Here is a 12,900-nt window from a genome sequence, read left to right as displayed (position 1 = left end):
TCTTTGCTTTTCATAAACAATTCATCGACCTGCCTTTTTATTTATAAAATCACGCGTTTTTCGATCGTTTACAAACTTAGATTGTTATTTCTGTTGTTTGCTCATTCTCTTCATGTGTTGCTGGTTTGTTTACAAGCCAATACAACAATGGTAAAGACATGCGGCTGATTTTAAAACTTTTAGGCTTTATTTTTTTCGGTTCTTCGTCAAGTTATTCATTATTTGGAAGATGTTATTCCAATTTTAGGTTTCGTTTCTTGTTGCTTAGGCAAACAAGGAGATCTTTAAAATCTATTCAAGTATTTTCATTCTTCATCTGTGCTGCTGCTAATCTAATCACATCCTCACGCGTGTTTCTAGACAAAGAACAAACATTTTCTGAACACTTCTAAAAAGGTAGAAAAAGTTGAACTTACCACAGCGGCGGAAGAAAGATTAGATGTTCAAACCTCTGTGTTGATTTTAGCATTCCATTTTTGCTGGAAAGAACTTTGCTCGCGAAATCCATCTGAGTATCACGTCTCGGGTCGCCATTGTCCCAAACCTCCGGCCCACAGGCCCATATCACCGCTATGCTGGAAATGTCTTAATGAAAAGCAGTGTCTTTGTTGCATTGAAATAATCTTGGATTATTTCCAACCTTACAGTTGTTAATTTCTTTATTTTATATCCAAACATTTTCATCCACAAGCAAAAGTGGCTTACCGTGACAAATACTGACCGATACTTAATTATATTACTTTTTACTGAAAAATCAATAAAACAAACAAAAATGTAATGTATGTCATATGACATAGCTATGCATGAATACACTCTAGATGTGTATATTGTGAACATATCTACATTTTCATTCAAACAATTAATTAAATAATGATATTTTATATACTGACAACAATGATAAATATTAATAAAGGAGTAAATAAATGAATGAAAGTCACCATCACACAATAAACAAATGCAAGTCAACACATGAACCAAAGCTTTATTCAAACTACAATCATGTATATAGGCTACAGGCACTGAACCACATCTACTGCCATCTCAACACAGCGGTTCCCCTTCTGCGGCTTTATTCTGATGAATCAGCGGACCGCCAGAGGTGAGCCGTGCCGGAGGTTGTTGCGTGATGTGTTGTGCTTCACAATCTGAGGCAATAAGCGCCGGTGGAGTGATGGAGGGTCTCGTCCATGGCACGATCTCCAGGATTCAGCTCTGTGCTCCTCATCCTCAGTGCTCACACCAGTCTGCTGACATTTCAGATCCTACAAAAATGCACAAACATAACACAAAAGCAGTAGTTTTAACCGCACAATGTCATTTGATTTCAGTATTATTTAGCAGACAAGAACGCTTTTTTTCCACAAATGCCGCCATCATCTTTCCTTGCAGGTCCTGCTCCACCACAACAGCTGTGCAGCAAATGCACAGAAATCAAGAATCAGAAAGGTGCTGTAATAGCTCTGTTTGAAATTACAATAATTAAAATAAACTACAACTTAATATTTAAATTATTATTATTTTCTGTAGTATACTCACTCAAAGCCTTTGATGACAGCCTTCAGCTTCATGAGCCTCTCTCCACTGGATAAACCCACATCTGTTCATCTCTCATTGTAACATCCAGACAAGACTCCCATAACCTCTGTGATTTATGAGCTCAACACTACATTTACATGTTGTTGTTTTAACTTTTTATCCAACATACATGTTCCTCAATTTATCAACAGTACTAATGGACAAATAAAATAGATAACTTATGTTTAGTTACTTTATAGATATGTTCTACATAATTGCACACATATCACTCAGATGTATATTTCATGTTGTGATGTGCTCTTCTGCAATACTTATAAAAGATGTTCCTGTCAGATGTAAATAGACGTTTAAAATAAGCGTCTTTAAGATGTTTATGGTTTATGTAAATCCACGTTAGAGACGTAACGTACTCGGTTACCTAACGTAACCTCGGTTCTCTCTAGAAGAGGTTCTCTCGTACTGCGTACTGAAAGTACGCACCGGGTAAAGTCTCTTTGCTCGAGATATTGAAGCCAAAATTTATCCTTAAATTTGTATATATTGTAAACGCAGTGCAGCAGCAGTCAGACCTAGAGCAGGCTATCTAGCGCGCTCATTGGCTGATCCGCGGCAACTGCTGCAGCCTACCACTGAGCCCCTGGCGTGACGTCACGCCCAATGAGGGCGCTTCGCGCCCTTACGCGTCAAAGCCCGTCAAAATGGGGGTGGCTTAGCGTATATAAGGGGAAGTCGGGCTGCTAAACACTTGATTTTGATCGCTTGAAGCGAAATGAGCTCGTTGCGCGACACGGCAGGGAACGCAGTACTCGTTCCCTCTTCTAGAGAGAACCGAGGTTACGTTAGGTAACCGAGTACGTTCTCTTACGAGAGGTTCTCTAAGGAAGCGGATGATGAGCTCATTCCTTCCTATCGCCTGGCCGCGCGTCGACTAGGCGAACGCTGCGATGGCCGTGACATATACTTTGAGTGTGGAGGGGGACCTGCCCCTGTCCAACATCTCTTGAAGAAAGCAAAGCACCCACGAAACTCCGCACGTTTGTGGCTGTAGGCCCTTGCCCGTGCACCATTTAGTAAACACCGACCATTTAGACGCATAAAGCCGCCTGGTAGAGGGGGCTCTAGATTGCGTGATCGTGTTCACGACCCCTTCTGGCAAAGCAACGGGTACCCGTTGATTATCCATGCATGCAGAGACCATAGTTCTGGATGAGGATGCCAAATCGATCCGCCGGCTTGGGAAAGGAGGTCTTTCCTCACCGGGATCGGCCATGGGGCTGAGTCTGACAGCCGCACCAACTCCGAGAACCATGTCTGATTCTCCCATCGGGGGGCTATGAGGAGCACCGAGTGACGCATTTCCCTGATTCTCTTGATTACTTGTGGTAACAATGAGACCGGAGGGAACGCGTATAACGGGCATCTGGGCCATGTCTGGGCCAGAGCGTCCTCGTTCTTCGGAAAGAACCTTGGGCAATGGGCGTTGTCTGTCGACGCAAATAGGTCGACTTTCGCCATGCCAAAGCGGTGCCACAATAACTGGACTGACTGAGGGTGCAGGGACCATTCCCCAAGGGGAATGTTGTTCCTGGACAGTCTGTCCGGTCCGTCGTTCAGGCGTCCTGGCACATGCGCGGCTCTGAGCGAGCGCAAGTGGTGCTGAGCCCAGACGAGGAGGTGTTCCGCCAGATCGCAGAGGGTCCTGGATCTGTTGTCCGTTCGAACCAGTACGTGGTGGCCCCGCAGAAAAGGGAGGAAGTGTTTCACAGTGTGCTCGACCGCTATCATCTCCAGACAGTTTATATGGAGGAGCTTCTCCGTGTCTGACCATAGGCCAAAGACCGGTCTGCCCTCGAATATCCCGCCCCAACCTAGGTTGGAGGCGTCCGTCGAGATAACTTTTCGGTACGAGACAGTTCCCATCGTAACTCCCCGCTGATACCAGTCGGTCACTAACCAGGGCTGCAGAGCTGAAACACAGCTCTGAGTCACTCTGATTCGGAAACCGCCGGAAGCCCAGGCTCGGTGATGTACACGAGCGTTGAGCCATCGTTGCAGGGGGCGCATACGCAATAGACCTAGCCGGAGCACTGCTGCGGCTGAAGCCATAAAGCCCAGCATTCTCTGAAACGTTTTCAGGGGAAACACTTTGTCTTTCTGGAAAGACGCGGCCAGACGCTGAACACGGCGCGCGCGCTGTGTTGACAAGCGAGCCGTCATTGCCACCGAGTCGAGCTGTATTCCCAGAAAGGAAGCTGACTGACGGGGCAGCAGTGAGCTCTTGGTCCAATTGACCGTGAGACCCAGGTTTTCCAGATGACTGGAGCACAGCTCTGTGAGACACGAGTTCCGCCTCTGACTGTGCTAAAATCAGCCAGTCGTCCAAATAGTTCAATATTCACATCCCCTGACGCCTGACGCCTCAGGGGGGCGAGCGCCGCGTCCATGCACTTCGTAAATGTACGGGGTGCTAAAGACAGGCTGAACGGCAGGACGGTGTACTGATATACCTGACCGTCGAAGGCGAATCTCAAGAATGGCCTGTGACGGGGTATGATCTGAATCTGAAAGTACGCGTCTTTCAGATCGAGAGAAATAAACCAGTCCCTCGGGCGATTTGCGCGAGGATTTGTCTGGTCGTGATCATTTTGAACGGTCTTTTCATAAGAGCTTTGTTCAAATGTCTCAGATCTAATATAGGTCTGAGCGCTCCGTCCTTCTTGGGCACGAGAAAATAACGGCTGTAAAAGCCTGACTCGCTCATAGAAGGATCGGCTCTATTGCCCCCTTGCATAACAGTTTTGCTATTTCTGCACGAAGTTAAGTAGGTGTGCTACTTCTGGGTTCACGCTCGTCACTGTACGGGCTCGGAAGCGCGGGGGACGGCGAGCGAACTGCAGTGTATAGCCCTGTTTTACAACGTTCAGCACCCATTCTGACACGCCCGGATCGCTTCCCATGCTTTCGCACGCATAGCTAGGGGCAGAATGGTCTCCGTGTTCTGAGCGCCGCTCTGCGCGAGCTCGAGAAACTGAAACGGAGGTATCAGCGCGGCGCACGCGCCCTCGTTGGCTGAATAATGCTGCTCGCTGACGGCAGCATCCTGCTGTTTCACATTCAGTAACTCAGTCGCTAGGGACGGAGAACAATTTGTGGCGCGAACAGCGGTGAGCGGTGTTGGGGGTACAGTGTTTGTTAGTAAGCGTGAGCGCTCACAGGGCTCACGTTCACAACACAGCCGGTTATACAATGGTATCCGCGTTCCGATCGCCGCACTGCGCGGGGTCGAGAGACTGTAGCGGAGGTATCAGCGTTCAGCGAGGCGCGCGCGCTCTCGATGTCTGAATAAGGCGGCTCGCTGACAGCGGCAGCCGGCTGCATTACACCTAACGCTGGGTTCACACCGGACGCGGGAGCGGCACGGAACGGAAAATCACGCGCGGCCCGGCGCGTGCCTGTTCACACCAGACGCGTATTCTTCGCCGAGGTCGACAAGCGCTTCTGCTCAGTTGTTGTTAATTCAGAGCTATTTTTTACATCATGGTTAAGTAAATAACCTCATAAAATGAATACACCATGTTTCTGTAACCAAGAAGTTTGTACACATCTTTTATTAATCCGTTGTCGAGACACACACGCAGCCAGAGAGAGAATATGGTAGACAGTAGTGTAGATATACCGTTGAAATATACATCCTCTCTTCAAATTTTTTTAATCTATTTTCCTGTTTCCCAGTGCCAGTAATTTGACATCATCCATTTTCACTTATCAACTCTGCATCTCTCTCTCTCGCTGTTTCCCTGTTTGTTTGTGTGTTCTCGCAGTATTTTAATTAGAAAATTGACGCGGATCACTCGCGGCTCGCGCAAAACATAGACCAGACGCCGAAACTGGCGCTTCACGGCGCGGGCCGGCCGCGGCGTGCCGCGGCGCTCCGCGTCTGGTGTGAACGACACCATAGGTTAACATGGGCGCCGAAAGGAAGCGGCCTCCGTTCCGCGCCGCTTCCGCGTCGCTCCTGCGTGCGGTGTGAACCCGGCGTAATGACTCGATCGCTTGGACGGAGAACATTATGTGGCGAGAACAGCGGGGCGCGTGAGCGGCGCCGGGGTTACAGTGTTTATCAGTAATGGTGCCTTCACGTGCTATGGTAATTATGGTAAATACCAAAAGCCGACGTGGAAAATGCACATGAACACCCCCTCATGTGGTATTTTCCACTGGGCAACTCGTAGAATATTTTGATGCACGAGTTGCCGAGATGAGATAACCTTTGACCTTTTCAACATGGCGGAGAGCGACGCAAGCGTTGTGAATGGTAAGCATTGTACACAACTAAACGTTTTTTGCTACTGTTAGCGGATTGTTTTTGTAGCCTATACAATGTTGTGTCATTAACAATTGTAATATAATGCGTTAACACTCAGTGTCAGTTTTAAAAATAAAGTTATGTTTGGTGTTACCTACCCAGAGCAGATGTTAATACCAGTTCACAAGTGGAAAATATCATAAAAGCACTTGAACACAACACACTGGTAAATACCAGTTCACAAGTGGAAAATATCATATTTTCCACAGCACGTGAAGGCAGCATTAGTGTGAGTGCTCGTGAGCGCTCACATGGCTTACGCTGACAACACAGCCGGTTATGGTATCCGCGTTCCGATCGCCGCACTGCGCGGGGGTCGAGAAACTGTAGCGGAGGTATCAGCGAGGCGCGCGCGCTCTCGATGTCTGTATAGGGCGGCCGGCTGTTTCACATTCAATGACTCGGCCGCTTTGGACGGAGAACATTTTGTGGCGCGAACAGCGGGGCGCGTGAGCGGCGTTGGTTTACAGTGTGTATCAGTAAGTGTGAGTGCTCGTGTCGTGAGCAGTCACAGGGCTTACGTTCACAACACGGCCGGTAAACAAAGGTCTCCGCGTTCCGATCGCCGCACTGCGTGGGGTCGAAAAACTGTAGCGGAGGTATCAGCGAGGCGCGCGCGCTCTCGATGTCTGTACAGGGCGGCCGGCTGCATTACACACCCAATGATTCGATCGCTTGTACGGAAATCATTCTGTGGCGAGAACAGCGGGGCGCGTGAGCGGCGCCGGGGTTGCAGCATTTATCAGTGAGTGTGAGTGCTCGTCAGCGGTCACAGGGCTTACGTTCACAACACGACTGTTAAAGCTTTCGTCACCTGGAATAACTGTGTAACAGAGTGGGCATGTGAGTGGGCTCTGTGACAGTGAGGGACACCGGGGGGGATCGTGCTTATGTGTAGGGTGAACACAGTGGCGTGGGCACATCTTCTACACTTGAAAACACCGTCGGCGTGAGCCGGAAAAACAGACATTACACTCTTTATGAGATTTATCTGGGTCGCCGTGGAAACGGCGTCTGTGTGCAGGCGAGCGGGTTAAGCAACTGGCTCGTTGGCTGCGGTATACACTACTGCAGTAGCCTTTGCTAAGGGGACTGGCAGAGCGGGTAGGTTTGATGGCGCTCCGTGCGGCTGCTAGGAGGACCTCGCGGCTCAGGTTTCAACGCGATCTTGGGCCGGGGTCCCCGGGGGGGAGGCGGCTTGTGGCGGCTGTCAGAGCGCGATCTGTCGTCGCTGCGAAGAAGGTCCGTTGCAGGCCTTAGCCGGAGGGCAGACTTTGAGCGCCATCTCGCGGATGGCGGGCAGAAGTGCGCTGCGACCGCTTCTTCACTGGGGGAATTCCCAAAAGCAGCCATCATCGATGGTTCTCCATCCACCTCATCCCCTGAGGCGACAGCAGTGAGGGCCGAGGCCGGCAGCTGCGTGTCGGGGGGGGGGAGGGGGTCTCTAGGGGCGGCACTTCTGTTGCGCGGCCCGCCGGAGACAGCCGGAGTGACATCTTCAGCGTCGAACGCGGCAAGTCGAGCCCGCAGGGTCGACATTGGCAGTTCCTCGCAGTGAACGCAGCCTCCCGAAGACAGAGCGAGGGCTGCGTGGTCCTGTCCCAGGCGGAGAGTGCAGAAGATGGCGGTCTCCGTCGCTGAGCGGGAAAAACGAGGCATTTTGAACAAACACCTCGTGCTCTTTTAGACACGTGCGTTGCAGCGGCGAACGCACGGAGAGGATAATACATTATATCATAGACATAAAAAGGATATGGCGCCGGATAGCGTACCTGGCACGGACGGCTGAAGGTGGCGAAGACGGCCGGCTTCCTCAGGCGCTGTCCTAAGCTGGCTGGTCGCTGGATTCGACGGCGGCGGCTTCTCTCAGAGGTCAGCGTAGCATAGAGCGTCGCTGAAGAGATTAAAATCAAGTGTTTAGCAGCCCGACTTCCCCTTATATACGCTAAGCCACCCCCATTTTGGCGGGCTTTGACGCGTTAGGGCGCGAAGCGCCCTCATTGGGCGTGACGTCACGCCAGGGGCTCAGTGGTAGGCTGCAGCAGTTGCCGCGGAGCAGCCAATGAGCGCGCTAGATAGCCCGCTCTAGGTCTGACTGCTGCTGCACTGCGTTTACAATATATACAAATTTAAGGATAAATTTTGGCTTCAATATCTCGAGCAAAGAGACTTTACCCGGTGCGTACTTTCAGTACGCAGTACGAGAGAACCTCTCGTAAGAGAACAATTTTTTTCTGTCTATTAACTTGCACGGATTAATTGTTCACCACAAGACTAGTAATATCCGCTAACAAAGTAAATAGGGTCAATTTTGATTTCATGCCGACTTTAATGCAAACCTAAAGTTTCAATCAGATCAATTAGAGAATGAGCTTCACAGAAACAGAGATTTAAAATCCCTAGTTTAGCTTTTGCAATCATTCTCTGTGCATTTGATGAACAGGCTTTGTCCCACTCGATAATGCAGGTCTGACTGGGAATTGTGTGGTTGATTGATAGAAATGCCTGCATTCCAGATCTAACTCTTTAGATACATGTATTGTCATTAATGATTGTCATAAAAATGTAAGAGAGGACCCAAATGCGAAATGCAAAATAACAATGTCTTTAATGAACCAAGGGAAATGTAATGAGATAAAGGGTATAAACAGAAATATTCTTATAAATATGATGAACAGAAACAGCCGAAGATCTGGGCGATAAGGCAAATAACAGAAATCCCTTGAGATAAACACACAGAGCAGAGCACAGCAGAAAAGCCCAGGTTCTGGCAGCGTCAAGCCTCAAGTCTCTCAGGGAGGAAAAGGTAGGGAGCAGGCGGAGTACAGGCGCTGGCCGGCCTTCAGCAGCAGGTTAACTGGGCAGATTATAGAGCGAGTAATTCATACACAACACAGAGTATTACCAGTACAGACCAGATCCCGATAAGTCTCAGACAGGACAGGAACATGAAGTGAATAGAGAGAGAGAGAGAGCTCCTTGCATGGTGATTCGCGTAATAATCTGGCAAAGAAGCAGGAAAAGAGATAGCAAGAAGTAGCAAACACAATCAGAAGGGAAGAGAGAACAGGTGTGGGAGAATTAGTGTGATTGCTGGTAGAATCTAGGAACAGCTGAGAGTGAGTGAAGGTGCGTGTGGTAATGTAGTGTGGGTGTGGGTGTGGCCAGAAGAGAGAAAAAGAGAAGAATACCAGATTCATGACAATCATATGTTATGGGCCCTGCTAGTTTGCAACAATGCTAAGGACTGGACATAATATTTTATCCAAAGAGACCAGTTGCATTGCAGGTCCCTTTCCTCTTCTACTCCAATGTTAAATCATCATGAGATTTAAGGCCATTCCTGGCCATTATAATATAATATATATTATAATGTGATCATAATAAACTATATTATATTAAAATAGTATAAATAAAAAATAATTGCCTTTGCTGGTCTCGGGAGGGCTCTGCTGAGTAGTTTGTCCAGAATGACTTATCATTTACTTCCAAGACCTGCAGTTCTGCTTTACCACAGCTGATTTTACCACATCTTGGCAATCCTTGGAAGTTAGCATCATGGCAGGATGCACCATTTCACCCATGGCCTTTACAATGGCAATGGAGGTCATCATCCGGGCGTCAAAATGGGTAGTGGGTGGGCAGTGGCTTAACTCAGGCTCAACATAAAACTATTATTCATTTTACATAGATGTCATAACCTATATGTTAACTGACAAATTAAATTACTGCAAATTATAATAGTTTTCTAAAGTAACCTCATCACTTGAAGGAATAATCATGGACGAGGTCGAACTGGAAGCCATGTTAATCTTGGACTACATTGGCCACCGTAGGAGTTAAAACGAAATCGGAACTGAGAGGAACAGAAACTAATATTCACTGGATGGTCATATACCTTTTCACCGCTAGATGGGGGTAAAAATCACACAGTGTAGCTTTAAACTCTGAATTTATGGATTGTTTTTTTATTTTTGTGCCTTTCAAGCACTCCACTTGGTGCACAATAAAGTTGTTGAGGTCTCTTCTCAACTTTAAAAGAGACAAATGTAACTATGGAGAAAAATCTAAGCCTAGTCTGTGATCCTGTCTAAAACTTTGGAGGAATATTAAAACCACCGGGGTCTTTAATTAAAAATATGAGCACAGTGTGTGATGTTGTTGTACAGTAGCACAGTGCTCATTCAGCAAATACACAGCTAAGCAGGTGTTTTTTGAGTCTGGATGTAAATGTGACTACTGTTGGAGCACATCTTATCTCATCTGGAAGCTGGTTCCAGCTGCGGCTGGCATAATAGCTAAAAGCAGACTCACCATGATTTGAGTGAACCTAAGGATTTCTAGCTGACTTAATCCATTGACTTGACTTGATACATTGCAGATATGCTCACTGAAAATAAACCGATCACAGATCATTACTGAGTGATCGGTTTATTTTCAGTGAGCATATCTGCAATGTATTGAGGTCCCAGGCTATTGAGGTATTTATATTTTTGATTGATTGATTGATTTGTTTATTTAAGTGTCAAACACCATATGGTGCCCAGCCCTCATGGGCTTATTAGACACTAATAATTTCACAATTATTTCCAGATGTATATTGGATATTTGTATACGGACAGATGGATATTTATAAACAAGTAATGATACTTTAAAATCAATCCTAAACGTAACTAAAAGCCAGTGTACAGACCTGAGGACTGATGTGATACATATTTTCTGGTTCTGGTCAGAATCCTGGCAGCAGCGTTCTGTGTGAGCTGCAGCTGTCTTGTGGTCTTTTGGGGAAGGCCAGTAAGGAGTCCATTACAATAGTTCACCCTGCTGATGATAAAAGCATGAACAAGTTTGTCTTGTCTAAAAAGCATCTAATTCTTCAATTCAATTCAAAATCACACAAGATTCCTGACTTGATTTTTAGTTGTTTGACCCCAGAGTGAAGGTATGCCTTGAGAACTTTTTTTGTCTTTTTTTAAACTGAAAAATGTTTTTGGCACATCCAACTGTTAGACTCTTTAGACAATAGGGCTAAGTAGATCTGGGTGTTGTCTGTGGCAAACAATTTAGTTCTTTCTCATTATTTGGCTATACAAGTTGAACAGGAGTGGCGCAAGAATTGAGCCCTGAGGGACACATGTCATGGATGTCCACTCAGACTTATGGTTACCTAACCTCTCCCTCCTAAGTATGATCTGAACCATTTTCGGACCATCCCAGAAAGCCTGACTCAGTTTTCCAGCCTGTCAAGAAGTACAATGTGATCCCGGACATCCCGAAATCCGGTGCGAGAATCCGACGCTCGTGGCCACCCGCACGAGCAGCAACACAGCGAGCCGCAGCCGCGGACGATGGAGAAACAAGAGGCGACCGGAGCAGCCTCTGCAGCAGAGGAGCGAAACCCACCCCTCCCGGCGGTCAGGAGGTTGAGTAACCCCAGAGTGCAGTCTGGACGATGGGGCGGGGCGACACTTTGGGGCGGGGCGACTTAATATGGACTTAATAAGTTAAATGAAGTTACTGTACAACAAACAATCCCTTCAAAGGCAGACTGCCGTGTAATATAGCCTATACGTGCTGCTAAATCTGGGGAACGAATTCTTAATTCGTGGCCACGATACCTAGGTCTATATCAAGTGAAGTCAAGTCAAAACATTTTGTATAGCGCTCAATTCACATAATTTTATAGCAGCTTTACAAAAAGTAATAGGCCTAAGCATTAATATTGAGCAGTTTTAGAGCTGGGCGAAATAAAGAAATATGTTGCTGATTTACGATGTTTTAGATTTAGCTAAATTATATTTATTAATTTACCCAGCAGATAAGTCATTGGCACTTTAAGTGAGCAATGATCATGACTGCATTAAATGACTAGCACTGCAAGGAGAGATAGCCTATTAGGCTGAGTAGACAATATTTTGCGCATGTCATGCAGGGCTGCGTCATTTTACATCATTCATTTATGCTTTTTTTTGCGTACAATGGGAATTTAAAAACCTGCAGTGCTGAAAAGTGAAAAAAAAAATTATACTAAAACAGATTATGTCGATCTATAGCAAATATTATTATTTATGTGCTCAATTTAAATAAGTAGGTATAAATAAGTAACTATTTGAAGTAGGCTATACTGTTAGGCTATATGCACAGATTTACAGCGGTGATTTTTTTTTAGACTACAGCTATAGCCTATGCCAGTGTTAATATTTGAAACTATTTTTAACAGGTAAACAACATGGAAATATGAGTTTGCCATTAAACATTTTATTTTCACTTTGTGCCAAAAAATGCAAGCATTGGAGACAAGGGTGTAGATTTGGTTTGAACATTGGGGGGGTTTTCATGTGATCATGGTATAAATATTGGGGGGGTTGTGGGGGGGTTGTAATGCATAGATTTAAATATTGGGGGGGTTATGTCCCCCCCAACCCCCCCCCCCCCCCCCCACAAATTACGCCCCTGATTGGAGAACAAATCTCGTTTAAAAAAATCAACAAAAACACGTGTCGTGTTTTAAATTGAAAAAATGTACATTTAAAATTTAAAATCAGCTGCTTGCGTTCGGATTTGTCCGATATCTTTCCTTTAATACAGAGATTTATCATAATTTGCGTAAAATCCAGAGTTTGAGCTGATCCACCGACCCTGATGGAAATATGAAAACAACTCTAACGTTAGGCCTACACTGAGGTGCTTTCACCAAGCGTTCGTTTTTAAACTTTGTCTATTCTGTGTCTTAACAATAAAACATTAGCCAATAGATCTTAACTAAAATTACCATGGTAAACCGATAATATACGATTAGAGTTAGCATTTAATATTTCTTTAATATGGACAAAATCATTCACAAAAATAGGCTAGTACATAAAGAATGCGCATGCTCAGGCTTGAATCATCTAGGCCAATAAGATTGCTGTATAATAAGCCAATTAAATTGGGGGTGGGCGGAGCGACACGTGTAACCCCGCCCCAAAGTGTCGCCTCGCCCCATCGTCCAGACTGCA

The 12,900-nt window shown here is 46.2% G+C and overlaps 1 protein-coding gene and 2 long non-coding RNA genes across 4 annotated transcripts in view; 1 reads left to right on the top strand and 2 right to left on the bottom strand.

The window, feature by feature from the left end:
• LOC306986448 (papilin-like) overlaps positions 1–12,900 on the top strand; it is a 46,280-nt gene that overhangs the window by 23,657 nt on the left and 9,723 nt on the right. The window lies entirely within an intron of this gene.
• LOC306986458 lies at positions 965–1,885 on the bottom strand. Its single transcript, XR_013794982.1, has 2 exons — positions 1,537–1,885; positions 965–1,262 (listed from the first exon to the last, which is right to left on the bottom strand). It is a non-coding gene; the product is annotated as an uncharacterized lncRNA (long non-coding RNA).
• LOC306986457 lies at positions 9,729–11,322 on the bottom strand. The gene is made up of 3 exons (XR_013794981.1): positions 11,070–11,322; positions 10,596–10,726; positions 9,729–9,758 (listed from the first exon to the last, which is right to left on the bottom strand). It is a non-coding gene; the product is annotated as an uncharacterized lncRNA (long non-coding RNA).

This window comes from Phoxinus phoxinus (genome assembly GCF_949152265.1).
Source record: "Phoxinus phoxinus genome assembly, chromosome: 18".
NCBI lineage: Eukaryota > Metazoa > Chordata > Actinopteri > Cypriniformes > Leuciscidae > Phoxinus > Phoxinus phoxinus.
Note: the sequence above shows the minus strand (reverse complement) of the source record. Positions and strands in the feature narration are given on the sequence as shown.